The sequence below is a fragment of the Andrena cerasifolii genome, chromosome 2 (genome assembly GCF_050908995.1).
Source record: "Andrena cerasifolii isolate SP2316 chromosome 2, iyAndCera1_principal, whole genome shotgun sequence".
Lineage (NCBI taxonomy): Eukaryota > Metazoa > Arthropoda > Insecta > Hymenoptera > Andrenidae > Andrena > Andrena cerasifolii.
In genome coordinates this window covers 16,216,210-16,231,516 of record NC_135119.1, presented here as the reverse complement: position 1 = coordinate 16,231,516, position 15,307 = coordinate 16,216,210, and the positions used below count along the sequence as shown (strand labels likewise).

The 15,307-nt window shown below is 44.7% G+C and overlaps 1 protein-coding gene across 4 annotated transcripts in view; it reads right to left on the bottom strand.

Moving 5' to 3' along the window:
* Positions 1 to 15,307, bottom strand: part of LOC143366051 (uncharacterized) — a 211,822-nt gene that overhangs the window by 81,265 nt on the left and 115,250 nt on the right. The gene's annotated exons all lie outside the window — the stretch shown is intronic.

Here is a 15,307-nt window from a genome sequence, read left to right as displayed (position 1 = left end):
AAATCTTCAAGAATCTTCCACAGAGACGATGTTCAGCCCCTAAATCTCACTAACTTAAGGGGGTAGGTTTCCCTCAAAATTTTCGGAAATTGTTTTTAGGATGCTTGCATATTCCGCTAGCTACATCTTTTCTACGCATTTTAAGCGCAACCGGGCCTCGAAAGTCTAAAAAATGAAGGAATTACAGTAAAAAATGTAGGAGCCTGCACATGAGATCGGATAACGATGTTCAATTTTAAACGCGATTTCCCAGAAACTACGTTTTCCAAAACGGTGAACATAAAATCTCGAAAACCGCTCCAACGATTTGAATGAAAATTTGCAGGGAGCTGCAGGAAACTATTCCCCTCCATGTACTGGGAGCACGTTTTCAATATAGATTCTTAAAAGAAAGATAAAAAATATTTTTCCCACAAAAAAGGAAAAATCAGAAACATCAACATAAAAATTGTATTAATTTGTTTAACAAAATTTTGCTTCCTGCATAAGATGGATACTGTTTTACAGATTATAAAAATGCCTTTACTTTGTTTACTTTGTGTTTTAGGTAATTCACCTGTCCGGAATCGAGTTCACCATCAAACGGTGCATCCCGTGCACGCTCTCACATTTATATTTATAACTTTTTTTCCTATAAATATATTTAAAACTTTCTTCTCGCGTATTAAAGTCAACGAAGTGACGTTTAAAAAGTAAAACAAAAATTATCTCTATATTCATTTATTACTTCAAAATGTGCGTTTGAAGAAGGGCCTGATTTTGGGCTGTTGAGGGTAACCTACCCCCTTAATTTCTAGTAATTTCTAGTTAAAGGACAACACACAGGACTAGAACAGGCGGGGGATGAACAATGACAATTTTTTTTTCATTGAAACTATTTTTTAATTTAACCACCCCACCTATATATGAGCCGTTTATTCTGAAAGTGACCTAAGTCCATTTATATTTAAATTTTTTAATATATAAATTTTTAATACCAACCTCAAGTTGTACATGTTACTACAGTCAGCAACAAAAAATTGACAAATGGACTTAGGCCACTTTTAAAATTAACGGCTCGCATTATTCTAAAACTCCATTTCTCCTACCCCAATAACAAGTAGGAGCCGCGATCACGATACAAACGATCGATAACTCCTTTCGGAAAGAACCAGTGGCCCGAGGGGTCAATCCACGAGCACCGAGCGTTCTCGTTCCTCCGCCAAACGTCGGTGAAGTATGTATGTACATATTCCGATCTGGAGGCCGTAACAGGTCGCGGTTTCGTAATCGCGGATTAATCAGGAGCACGCGGCGAGATTCGACGGTGGATCGAGCGGGCACAATGAGAAACGATCGCGGATCGTGGCCGTGTTCGCCGAGTGTTTCGCGCGCGAGCGAGCGCGGGCTTTGCTCGTTCCGCTCGATTAATCCCGGCCCCGAGTGTCGTGCCGGCATTTCCGTGTGAAAAAGCACCCTTTTGTCAGAGCGCACGGTAGAGCGGCGCGCTCGCGGCCAGACCGATGGGTCTTGACGCGAGGAGCCCGTAATCCTCGCATTGTCTCTTCATCGCATCTTCCTCTTGTTCTGCTTGCTCGCGCGCGCCTACGCGCACCGCCCTAGGAAATCCGTCCCTTTGTCAGCGTCGAGATTCGGTACGCTCTCGACGCCTTTTGACAGGGCGGCTCTGTATCGACGCCGTGGAGTCGCAGAGAAATCGACAGCACTCGGAGGCGCTTCTATCTTGGGAGCGGTGCGGTAGAGATTTGAATTCCGAGGATTTGAAGGGGATGGCAAAGGACAGGGATGTCGAGGGGGAGTGGATCGATCGATTTCAATGAAATTTCAAGTGCGATCGGGGACAGGGAAAGACTTTTTGTTAGGGAGAAATGGAAGTAACAGAGTGTTCTTAGCGCGAGGTACCTACTGATGTTCAAGCTTCGCGACGAAATTCGATTAATGAATCGACACTCGACGAAACTGCAGACACCAAGGGAAGCTAGAAGGGAAGTTAGAAGAGAACCCTTCAACTCTGATACGATTTGTTTACGATTAGATAACTTATCCATAGAACACGCTTAAATCGCCACCGCGCCATTTCATCCCTTAAAACACTGACACGCGTCCACGTATCGTTTTCTACCGAGGTAGCGGACCCTCAGTGGCTCCTAGGCACTCGACGAGCCGCGCGTGCATCACGGAATTCCTTGGACACGATGGAAGAATTCTCCTCCCCCGCCGTTTGACAGAAATCGAAAGGGCGCGCGGCGGTGCGGTATCGCCGAGGAATTCCACGGTTGACGGCCGCGATACTTCCCTAAGTGGGTTCCCCGATAACGCGGAACGCTCGTAAAGTAGCTGGCGGGAGCTCCAGTAAATTCTCCGGTTTCCAGGCGGCACTACGATTCCGCATCTAACGAGGCAGCAGTCGGCGTGCTCTCTCCACCCGCGCAACAGGACAATCGCGAAACGCCGGGGAGATAACCTGGCCAACGGGGGTATCGGCTTTCTTATTGTCGCGAGGGGAACGTAACGCGAGACACGTAGCCGCAGAACGTCGCCAGCAGATTACGAGAGCTATTTCCACGTGCGTTCCCTGCCGGTACAACGGTTATAAACGGATGTAACATGTTCCCGCTGCCCCATCGCAGCATGCTGCTCGAGAAACTGAAGAGGAGCTTGCCCGAACCACCGACGAACCGACCCGCAAACTTCATTTCACTTTGCTCGTTGCTAATAAATAGTGAACTTCAAATGTCTCCTTGAAATGCCGGCTGTATTCCTAGCCTGCACCGTGAGGTATGTGGTTGTGGCCGTTTCCTACTCCACTGGATATCTCCTCCTATTATCTTGAGATGTAGAATCGATCCCGAAGAAAGGGTGAGGGTGAAACCCCACTTCTTTTGGCTGCCATTTTGCTGGAGCATTTTTTGAATCGCTCACTCACGCCACGCTGTCCCCGTACCGTGGAGGAACAGGCAAAGGGAACCGAGGAGCTCTCGTTGTTCAGCGACACCGCATGTGTCTCTAATGGGCCCGCGGACGGACGGCTAGCACTTATCTTTCTCCACAGCACTCTGCTCTTTTGTGTGACTCTTCCCAGCGAGACACGGGATCCCTTCTCGTTGAACGATGGGCGCGTTTGCTTACACCCTACCGTTTGGGAAATCCCCAAGAAAAATCTGGACAGCGCGGGGCCAGTGGCGTAGGCACTCGGAGGAAATGTACCGCGAGGATAATAAACCGTTTACTGTAAAGAAACACGAATCTTCTAATTCTGTAATGATAGCTCTAGTGCAACGTATTGCGATTAAAATTTTATTATTTCTGAAGTAATAACACTACTATTAAGTCTTGAAGAAGATTAGAGGTAGAGTGTGGAGGATGATATTGCGCAAGGTGGATTGAAAATTGTGAAATCTTAGGTGCCTTAAGTAACGAAGCACGAATCTTCTAATTTTGTATTAATAGTTCTGCTGCAACGTGTTGCAATTGAAATTTTATTGTTTTTGGAGTGCATAGCACTAGTAGTTAATGTTAAAGAAGATTAGGCATGGAGTATGGGGGAGTCTCAGTTTCAATTGGTTTCTTTGCAATTAATTGAAACAGAAATGCTTCATTTTAGACAGGAACGACTGCCTAGTACCCTTAAGGGTAGTTGGAATTCTATTTAGTTACGATTTCTATCCGTTGGAATAAAAGAAGACGATGCTTCACAGCTATTACAGCTATTCGTGGCGACACCTTCGAAATTCTTCGATGTAGATGCCTTCGGAAACAAAGTTACGCCGACACCAGGAGACTGTTTCAGGAATTCGAATTCGGGAGAGGAAACTACCACGGAGTGCTACCAGCTAACACGCCACGGGGGGGACGTGGAATTTCCAATAAAGACAACATCAAAAGCCACATACCCTAATCGGACCAATCTTCTCTTTACCTAAACCAACGAAGGGAAAGGGTGAAAATAGCTCTGTCATCGAGGAGACAGTAACGAGGCATTTAATTGGTCGAAGGATTCTCGCGGCCAGTTCTGTCAAAGTGTGGTCCTTGGTTGTAGGATTGCCGGACATCGTGGTCGAAATCTCGAAGCCCCCGACTTCTTGATAAATGGCATTCCAGAGGGAGCCTAATCAGGCTCAGGTAAAGCTCCTACTAACCAGACCAAGACGGAATTCTTCGGGCTGACATCGGCTACTTTTCCTTCAATTTACGGCCATCACTGAGCGGATCATTTCGTTCTATCTACCACGAAGTCTGAATAATCGACCGTTAAATCCCTCTAAACTCGAATAAATTATCCAGCAACCGAGACGCACAGAGCAGCATTTTGAATATGTCACAGTTTTCACTTAATCTTAAATCACCATTGCAATATCCCTCCAAGCTCTTTCCTTAAACACCTATTAACTTCGAAAAACTGACCTCTCTTCAATTTCAACCCCCATGACCTCCTTTTCCAAAAAGATCCTCCCACCACAGAAATGCAAGGAAACCCCAAAACGCAAACTTCGAATTGCTCATTTTTTAGTATCTACGCCGCATCCAATGCCACGATTGTCCAGACACCTATCTCTGGAATCGCGAGGAACGTCAGATACACTTGAAACCCTGTCAAGTGTAACCGAAGCAACGGCGTAAGACCGTTTCGCCAGGCGATTGCAGCCAGCCTTAACGAGCGACAAACGAGTAATATCGCGCAACCGTGGCCGGTTTCGACACGCAAAAGGGTTAAAACGCGCTATCCCCGAGGCTGTCGATGATTCCATCGCTTTCGCCTGCCGTTCTTTTATCCGCGAGAGAATAGCGAAGTCGGAACACGGTTCTTAGCATGGGGACCCCTCCAGTCTGGCGCCAAGCAATAATAACCGTTCGCCCACGCCGAGCTCTTTCTCTCCCGAGGTTTTTGCACCGAACCAGGCCTAGCGTCGTCGCCGACGATCTCAGTCGCAGAATCTTCTAACAGCGCTCGCAAAAAGTTCTGGCTTAAGCCTGGAGAATCGATACTTTGCGCCTGCTTGTCGCGTTACATCTGCCCTCGATCTGCGAAATTTTCGTATGAATTTCAAGCACAGGGTTGCGCAACTCGAATACGTGTATACTCTGCGAGGGTGCAAACAGACCGCTGTTCAAGATACCTACTGCGAACTGTATATTGGATTGACGATGTGGAGTTTTTAAGTAGTATCAGTATCTTTTAGTGATAATTCCACAGAGTCTAGAGTTTTCATTGTGGTATCGATTCAATTGGGAGATACAAGTACTTTACTTACTACTTAGAAATGGTTAACGATTCTCTGTTAATGTACCCAAGAATCTATCTCTCGAAGCAGCTTGCGTGAAATGAGTAGAAAGGGAGACGAAGAATTAGGGTTGAAACCGTGCGAGACATCTCGCCACAATCGAAATGGGGTATTTCATCGAGATTTATACCATTCCCGAATAAACATTTTAAACCAAGCACCTGGATTTTTCAATCCAACGCCGAAGCTTCCAATTCCCCGTCGAGTGCCTCCTCGCGTGCTCGGTAGCGAGCTGAAAAGCCTTTCAACTCGATCAAAAATCTGCACCGTTCGGAGCGAGTTTCCCGCGAGAGAGAGAAAGAGAGGCGAGTGAATGAATCAGTCGCGAAATAGGTAAACAGGAAAATGAAATAGCAGCGTGCGCAATTAAACAAGCTCGTTTGTCACCAGCTTTCAGGAAGCCAGTGCCAATTGGCCACGGCCGAAATCAAGATAAAATAGGGACTCCCGTCGCAGCCGTCCAGCGAAACCGGCTATAATCCCTCAGATCGATTGAAATCGGCGACGATAAAAGATAACCTCCGCCCCTCTGGTATCGAGGGTGGACGAGACGGGGCCCACCCCCTCCTTTGTCCGATAATGATTGCCTGAAAACGCGTTCCAGCAACAGCACGCCCAAGGAAGCGCATAAATCCAACTTATTCCTCCGCCTTCGAAGGGTCCGTAATCTCGTTTCGACATCGCAGCACGCTCTTCCACTGTTGCGCACGGCAGATGCGAGCTTTTCCAGATGCTGTTACGTACAACGCCCCCTCTCCTGGCTCCTTTCTCTTCCACCGAGAGATATCGCTGGCCGGAGCGACGAAAATAATGGGATTAATTCGTTAAGCAAACGCGATGACGACACCGGTTCCCTAGCCGCGTGTGCACCGGAAAGATCGCATATTTCATGCCCCCTGTGCGGAGGCTGTTTAGTCAGACGACTAAGTAGAAATCCAGATGGACGGTGAAAAAGAGGGATTAGAAACTTTTTTTTATTAGAAACGTGGAAGTCGGTTTATTAGACTAGTACGGGGACAAAACGCTGCGAGGCCATACGCTGCTAAACAGTACCCGAAGCTTCACGTAGGACTCAAGGTAGCTAGGTAGCAAAATATTAGGTGCGGTAGATGACAGAGGTATACCTAACCCCCGAAAGTTGGAGCGGTTCTTCCCGAGCCGTCACTTCGGCACTTGGTGTCCAGATGTTTCGTTACTTTTTATTGCTTTTACGTGTCAGAGGGCTAGGAAGACTCCGGGTGCATTAATTAGTACGAGGTGCAGGAAGAATTGCGAAAATGCAGTCGGTGTTGGTAAACTAAAGGGCGTCTAGTTTCTGGAAAACAACGCGAGACTACACGCAGTAAAGATCATGCTGGAAAAAATTTTGGAACTTGTTTGGGAAACTGTCATTGTTCCGAATTGGTGTTGCTAAAGTGAATAAATATGTTTTAATTGCATAATTAATTTTTCGCTCTTTTTCTTGTACGTGCGTTCGTGAATGTGTGTATGTGTGCGTGTGCATATGCTACGTATGATATTAGAATTAAATATATATAGAATAAATCTGACTGCGTTTCTAGTATGTATATGTACATTATGTATTTTAGATTGTAAGGGAGTCATTGTAAATTATTAATACTAAGACAATTAGCATTTTTTCGGTTTCGCAGCGCCAAGTATTTTGAATAATATGTTTATTCGTATTAAAACATTTATTTGTATAAAAATATATCTGCTTAATATTATTTAATCCCTTTTTTTCTTTGTAGAAATAGCCATTGTTATAATAAGCGCAGTTGGAAAGCACCTTTATGTACTTGCAGCTCATTTTGATTTCACATATTTCTTTTTATTTTGTAATTATTATTGTCTTCTGTTTTTTGTGATTTATTTGATTTCATGTACTTGGCGTAATTTTTTTACTTTTTTAAAAGTTTTTTATGGGGATTAGGTACTTAATGCTTGCCCATGCAGAATTATTTAACAGAAAGAATATTCACGAAGAAGAGCAATTTTTATAAAAACGGTTATTGAATATAATGGCGAGGACTTGAATTGGTTAAGCTACGAAGTCCGCATGAACTTTCTGGGGCACCTAAACCTGTACGATAATCAGAAAGTATTCAGCAATAATTCCGAGTAGCCAGCACAGGGTATACCCTCGCGAACGCTACTCGGCACTTCTGATCCCGATCCATAGCAGCTAACGAAGAAAGGGGCCACAGTTTCATCCGGTACGTGACGGATCAGCCGCCTTTCCCCACGCTGCTCTTTTCTCCGCAACGAGGAATTGGGAGCGTCGCGTTAACCTTCCAAAGCGAGCCGAACGGCCGTGACGGGCCTCGGTGTTCCACCCCGCGTGACGATGACTCGACTCGGGCTCTCACAATCGGCCCACGTCCCAAACAATAACGTCCGTACACCTGAACGCGCCTGACTCCGTACTTTTTCTCTGCCCTGTCGACACGGATTATGATAATGCTCCTTTTCTCTATCCCCCTCCCCTCGCGCGGGCCACGAGGGTGGATTCCCCGGCACGAGACAGCCGAAAACAGGGGTGGCGGGCGCACCCGGTGAGTCATGCTTTCATCCCCCACGCAGAGGAGGGGCGGTCTGGGCTAGGTCTGGCGCGGTGACTGGTCGCCAACATCCCCCTGCAACCCCATACGAACCCTCCTCGCGATTGAAATTATATTTCCCTCCATCTCCGGGCGTCCACGTCACTGCTCGAGGCAACGCGAGATGCCTTCGAGGGCTCGTCTTCCTGGAAATCGTTTTCCGCCGCCAGAGCTGTATGCGGGCTTTAATTGTGCGGGGTGACCGAACTGCGGTAGGTCCAGCCCTTGGAACGTGCTGTCTCTTTGGGATCGATATGAGGGATGGGTTGTAAGGAACTTAGCGAGGGGGAAGAAGGGTTTTCTGGAGAAAATACAGATCGAGGGGTGCGTGGGACCATGTACGTACGTGATAGTTGAGTGGGAGACACTTTGGTTTGGGTTATCTGCTGCGCTGGAAATATTTATCGCATCGCTCAAAGATTTAGCGTGTATTCACTTCCCTTTCATTTAGTAGTGATATTCGAAAAATACTTTTGCACGGCATCTTGGTTAGAATAAGTTGGATTTCGACTTATTTAAAAGTAAAATAGAAGGTAGGAGACTATGGGTTAGAACATTATTTCCTGTGATTATCTGTTAAAATAAAGTAGTTCTTTATCAATCATGTACTAGGTACGAAGATTGCTTCACAGGACGTTTGGATACTTGCGTTGGTGAAAGTGATGTTTCTAGATCGCGTGTAGTTTCGATTTTAGAATTGTCTTACGACATTGCTTATTCGGTAGAAATAGAAAAGTGTAAATAATTTGTTATAGGGTAATTCCAGGTGAGACGGCCTTGCGGGTGAAATGGCTCGATCACGTTTATGTTCTAGAACGTTGCGATTTTCAGTTGTTTTTAGTGGTATATTGCGCGTCGCTCACACGCCGTATTAATCGTGCTTTCTGTTTGCTTTCAACTGTGAAATCAGGTAAGTTATTTGTAATGTAAAAATTGATTATTCTTCAATTTTTTCATCGTGTTCTTTAAATTATTATTTACTGACATTTTACGAAAAAGTAATGACTCTTTTCAATGCAGTGCGTTAATATAATGTTTGGGGGTTATATTTACGTTCTTATGATGAGATATTGTCGTAGCATTATTGAAAAAACAAGAGAGTCAGTGCGTCTCGACTCTCGGGTTAGTTGGCCCATCATAAAATGCTGCATAATAGCTACTTAGTAAATGATATTGTGGAACATGTCAACGGAATACAAACGAAGAAGTAATCAGCGTAGGAAGTTATAGAAAAACAAAGCATTGTTGAAAGACGTACAAGCAGTCAAAAGTGGCAAAATGGGTGGGTTGATGACTGGATATGCTGTATGAGCTGTGAAAAATCGTTTCACGAAGAATGCTAAATTTTTTTTAACTTATGCACTGAGTGTGGATTCGTGGAAAAGTTCTATGCAAAAAAAATTCGGCTTATTAACTTCATAACATGTATATTTAATATGGCTTTCGCATAGACTGCAATTTTATTTTATTTTTTTTAAATGTATGATTATTTTGTTAATTCAATTTTATATTATTTACCTAACTGTATTTCCTCTTGCAAATATATTTTTGTCCTTTATAAAACTACTAAATTCACTGTGTACTGATTGTTTTAAAAAAATGGGCCATCTCTCCCCGACTTACCCTGATGATTTCAACAACTCTCTCTCTCTGGCACAAAGGCGTATGGTGTTAAGAAAGTCATGCATTCCAGAGTACAGCTATCTATTAGAAGCTAGAAAAATCCTGAAACACTGTGATTAATGTCTCATTAACGTTATAGAGAACCTTACTGACACTGGGCTTCCGTAACTGTGTAATTTGTCTGTCAATCAATCCCACGGTTTCCAAAAGTCTTTACATAATCTAGAATTAAATCCATTTACACTTCAAGGCTCCCATCTCAGCATCACATCTCCGCATTGAGACCACGAAGCGTCGACGGTACAAGGGGGCGCAAATTTTTGATTAGTAACGTACATTAATGACTGATGCATACCACCCTGTTCCCCGTTAGAGATACCACTTGCAGCATTTTAAAAGTGAAGCAAGAGTGCAGTTACTGGACACTAATATAATAAACATTACTTCCACAGTTCTTCTCTTCTTTCACGAAGCAATATCACAGATCCTCTTTACCCCAAAAATATGTTCCTTGACATCTAACACGCTACTCGATCCACAAGCAACCTGTTTCCCATTCTCCCCACAATATTCCCAATAAAACGCTCCACCCAACAAGCGTCCTATATGCACCCACCCACGGTTCGTCGTCCAAGAGCTTTCCAATTTCGTGCAGCGTCGCAGGGCAGCGGGAAGGAAGGGAGACACCGGGGGATAGCAGGTAATCACGCGACACAGGATGATTTACTTGGACGTGTTCCACGTCGAGGAGGGCACGGTTCATAAATTATACTAATTCTGTGGCCGATCGCTCGCGATCGACGGGGTAAAAAGCAGCGCAGCCTATAAATCTCGGCCACGATGCGCGGAGCAGACGCGAAGCCGAGCAGAACGGCTCGCGAGCAGACGCGTCCCTACCGAAACCGTTGGCTTCTCTCTGGAGAAGCCGTGGAGGATCGATAGGTCGCCTCCGCTTCTCGGAACGGCCTGGTCGATTTTGACTAACAAATTTCGGAGCAAGTTTAGGTGGCCCTCGGCCATAGCAGCTGGCGCTGAATCATCCACGGCCCCGGGTGTCTCCAAAGCCCACGGCGTTGCCAAGGTTTCGGAGCATGCTTCCACCGACTTATCACGTCCCCTTATCGGAGTGGACTTAGGAAAAAGAAAAAGCCCCGTGACACTGAACAGAGACTGCACGGAGGCTCACGTGACTTCCGCCGTCGCTACTACGTTGGCGTGATAACTACCAGTCTGTCGTTGATCCACTTCGATTCATCTGACCGCGCGAACGGAGGCACACGCGCGGTGAACACGAAACAGATAACGGAATGGGCTGGCATTTCTAATTAGCTTGATCTATGACACGATTTTTTAGCGCAATTTGCGGGAGGGTGTTGAAATCGGGTAGGTCGACGAGGCATTGCTACTTTTATGGTGACTCAGACCTTGGCTGGCATAGTCTCCTACCTTCTATTTTACTACTAAAATAGGTGCACGCCGACTCACTCGAGTGTAGCTCATTAGAGTATAGGTAAAAGTTCACAGCGGGTAAAAGTTCGCACTATGTGAATTTCATTGTTTCAGTTCTGGCAGTAGCTAATGGTGATTGACAATCAATTGTCAATCAAGGTAGAGTCACCAGTGTCGAATTGTGTAGCTGTGCTTCGTTTTGTTATCGTACTATGCGGTAAATACTGAATTCGTTAGTTCTGATGTAATATTCTGATTTTTAGGAATCAATATTATTCCTATAAATTGATCGGTAAATATTTTAATTCATATGTCGTCTGAAAGAGCTGAAATTCTTCTATTCAAAAGTGCTAACAGAAGTTTTCAATACTCCTCATAGATAACAGGACTGATTAAACAATGGAAAAGTAGCTGTGGGGGTAAAAGTTCGCACAATGCAGTGGGGCAAGAGTTCGAATGCGAACTTTTGGTCCAAAATAATTTGACGGGTGTTATAAATTCATTAAACTTATTTTATTTTTAATTTTTTGCTAAATTAATAACGAAAACTGATTAAACCGACTATAAAAAATAAATTTGAAATTAATTATCAATCACAACATGGAAATAAATTTTTAGTTTATGATAGTCGAGCCACGCTGATATCAGCTTCTCATTTCTTTTTTATTAATTTTTATTCCACAATATGTTTCCAAAATCCTTTTGTAATTAACCTTTTGATTAAAAGATTAGCTTGAAGTAAATGAATCAATGAAAAGAAAATCTGTTTGCAAACGTGCAAATAAATAATTAGAAAAGTAAAGAAAATCCCCAAAAATTACGTCTGCTTCTGAAGAAGTTTGAAAGGAACAAAACAAAAATCGCACGAATTCCAGAAATTGCAAGGTCCGCGCCTCCCACACGGACCTTGAATTTTCTTTAAGGTGTGTATCGACGTCGCGAGGATTGCTCGTGCACGATCACTTTGCGAACCAAAGAGATCGTGTCGAGGCAGCCTCCAGACTCTCCACTCCGCGAGGCGTGCCTCGCGAGCAATCCTCGCGACGTCGATGCACACCTTCACCCTCGCGTCTCCCCTACCCCCGTAGGCCGATTCAACCCGGTACAATCAAGCGATCGACCATTTAAGCGCGTTAAATGTTTACATCGCGACGATGCATTAGGCCCACGGTGCAACGGCAGGCTGTTCCATCGAGCCCGGGGGCTTCAGGGCCGTAATTCAAGCAGCCACTTCAGAGGCAAGAACGGCCGCGACAATGGCCGTAACTGTAGATTCGAGGTAACTTTACACTCGAGTCCATTTTCTCTTTGCCCACTTGAGCCCGCCGCTGCAACGCTCGCGCCCCGTAGACCCGTGAAGGGGCAGGGAAAGGAGTGAAGGGGTTGCTGCGACACGTGTTCGAATTTCCCTTAACGGCCATGGCACGCTCTGACCCGACCGCCCCTTGCACACAGTAATTACCACCGGGCGAAGGTAACTCGAGATCCTGCCTCGTGGATCCAACGAGTTCGAGACGCTTTCGCGGAAATTCCATCGAAGGGTATCGCAACATTCGATGAAATGGTGTGGCGAGCGTTGCGCTGCGCTTTAAGGGGGTATTTTACCCAAAAATTCTATTTTTTTTTTGTTTGATTTTCAAATATTTTAGGGTTTCGAAAATATGTCCATAAAATATTAAGGTGAAATTTGAAAAACTCCTAGAGTTATAGGGGCTTAAGGCCGCAGCGTGGCCGGCAGTCGCTCCCTCGACCCTTGTATCTAAAGAGGCTATGACTGCCAGCAGAGAAGAGAGAGCTGCCCAACGTGATTTTTTTTAAGCTGAGGAAGGTTTCCCCTACGGTCCTGGTATAGCAGATTAGGGATAAGTTACAGAAATTAGTTGTTATCTACCGCAACTTCAGTCGTATAGGTCGTAACTGCATGGAAAACTTTAAACGCGTTTTTATCGAAACAATTTTTTTATATCGGGCGCACATTTTTCTCAAAAACTACTGGACCGATTGTGCTAAAATTTGACACACATTCAAAGTGAATGTGTACCTATAGCCCGAACTAGAATTATATAAATAGTTTCGATACAACCTCCCCCACACCTTGTTTTAGCTCAAGAAGAGTCGAAAAAATCAAATATAAATTTTTAAACAGCTGTGATTTCGGTAACAATGTCCGGACTTGGTTATATCTAGTTCGGGCGATAACTACACTCATATAGATTAAAAAAATCTTTGGTACTTTCGTTTCAGATGACTAGGACGACCGCAATTCGTGCGCCCGATGGGGCCGGTTTTTTTATGACATCACCTGCGCTTCGGCGTGTAACTTGTACAAATTTCAATATAATGCATTCCAAAAAATTGTGTTGATAGTTCAAATACTACTAAGTATGTGTGCAAAACCCCTGCCCTGTAGGTGCGATAGGTTTTACAGAATTAATTTCCAAATATCACCTTCAAAAACGAGTGTCTAGACTAGAATACCTCTTAATATTTTATGGACATATTTTCGAAACCCTAAAATATTTGAACATCAAACAAAAAAAAAATAGAATTTTTGATCGTACGAGTATATGAAACTCGAAGTAATTAAGGGAGAAACGTGGAGTCTAGCTTTTACGAAAGAGAGTAACGCACACTAAGTTGGCTAAGAAAATCGGCAGAGCTTGATTTCTGTTTGAATTCTCCATGGCGTCGAAATTCACTTCGAAACACATAGGACCTACTTCCCCCTTTTTTTTAAAAAAGAAACCTCAGTACTCCACAGAATTATCGCAGGACTTCGAGAGATTAATCTCTGAAGCGCGGCCGTAAAACCGGCGAAGCCCCATTTCCCAGCTTCAGCGCCGAAATCACAGCGCTCGAGGCACACACCGCCGGAAGGAAGCGTCGTAATAACTTCTTACTTCGCGGAGCGTCGTAAAGATTAAAAAGAGGGTTGGCCGAAGGTGGGAGGAGGTCAAGGCGAGATAAAGCGAAATTGATGAGAGACCTAAATCCTCGCCACGGTGGATCTCGGCGTCCGCCTCGCGGCCGCGAGGAAAGGGGGTTGCTGAATTGCGTGCCACGACGCAACATCGAGGATCGTTAATTTGAATTATTATCGCGGCTGGTGGCAATTATTGCGGCGGAAACTCGCGCGCGCGAGTGCCGCGGTGGAGAGTCGCGGGGAAGCACGCGTTCCGATGCACGTCACGGGGCGAGAATCGAAAATCGGCCTTCTCTTTATCTGTAAAAGAGCGCGCATGGCTGGAGGCGCGCGCGCGGAACCAGTACCTGATAAGAAAATGAGCGATTCTCTTAAGTGGGGCGAGAGGAACGAGTCCGCGCGAACATCGAGCCGCACTTTCCAAACGTCCCCCCGCGCGTGCAATCGACCGGGGAGGATCTCGCATTAACAACGGGACACCGCTGTGCTCGCGATTACGAAATCGTCCGCGGACCGGTTTTTAGGTTCAACTAATCGGTCCATCGGGCTGGAGAAAGTTGTTGATTGGGGAATGAATGGACGTGGTTGAAAATGAGCTTCTGCGTTTTTGTGATAACCCTGTGCGGTAGAGTGTGATTGCTTGAAATGATCGAGACAGTATTGTATGTACGAGTTGTTGTTGAAGGCGAGTGTGAATAAAGATTCTGGAATTAGAACAGTGAGATAACTAACGTTTCAACTTCTCTCGTGCTAAATAAGTTTGATATTCACAATCAGTAATCCTATTGTTAGGTTAAATACAGTATCTAGTTCATTCTCCTAAATTATATAGAAGCTTATTTTCTTGAAACGTACTGTACCAACTCCACCACTGTCAGCTTCCCATGTGGAGCAAGCTGAATGGCATACAAGTGGGTATTATATGCATAAATATCATTCCAGCTACCAGTGTAACGCATTATCATGAAAATTTATATGAATACTAGTAATAAATTATTTGAAGATTTAGTTGCGGACAAGCTTAAGCCTTGCATTACTAATTTGATCTGTGAAGAACAACATGGTTCCATGCCTTCGCTATCAACAGTTGCAAATCTTTCGTGGAGTACGCATCGGTTATTTGGTCGCCACGCTATTTAAGATATAAATTAATGTTAGAGAGGGTGCAGCATAAATTTCTGCGTTTCGTTGCGTAGAAATCTGGACGTAAGATGTCGTATAACGATCACGAGTACACGCCCGTCTTGAAGTTGCTTAACTTGAAATCACTTGAAAGTAGGAGGGTGCGCATTGACTTTCTGTTCGTGTTCAAGTTGATGAATGAAATGACAAAATGTCCTCAACTCCTTCGGTTAATTAATTTTTATGCCCCTACAAAATCTTTGCGGTTGAGACAATCCTTTTATCCATCGGTTTATAAGTTGAATCAC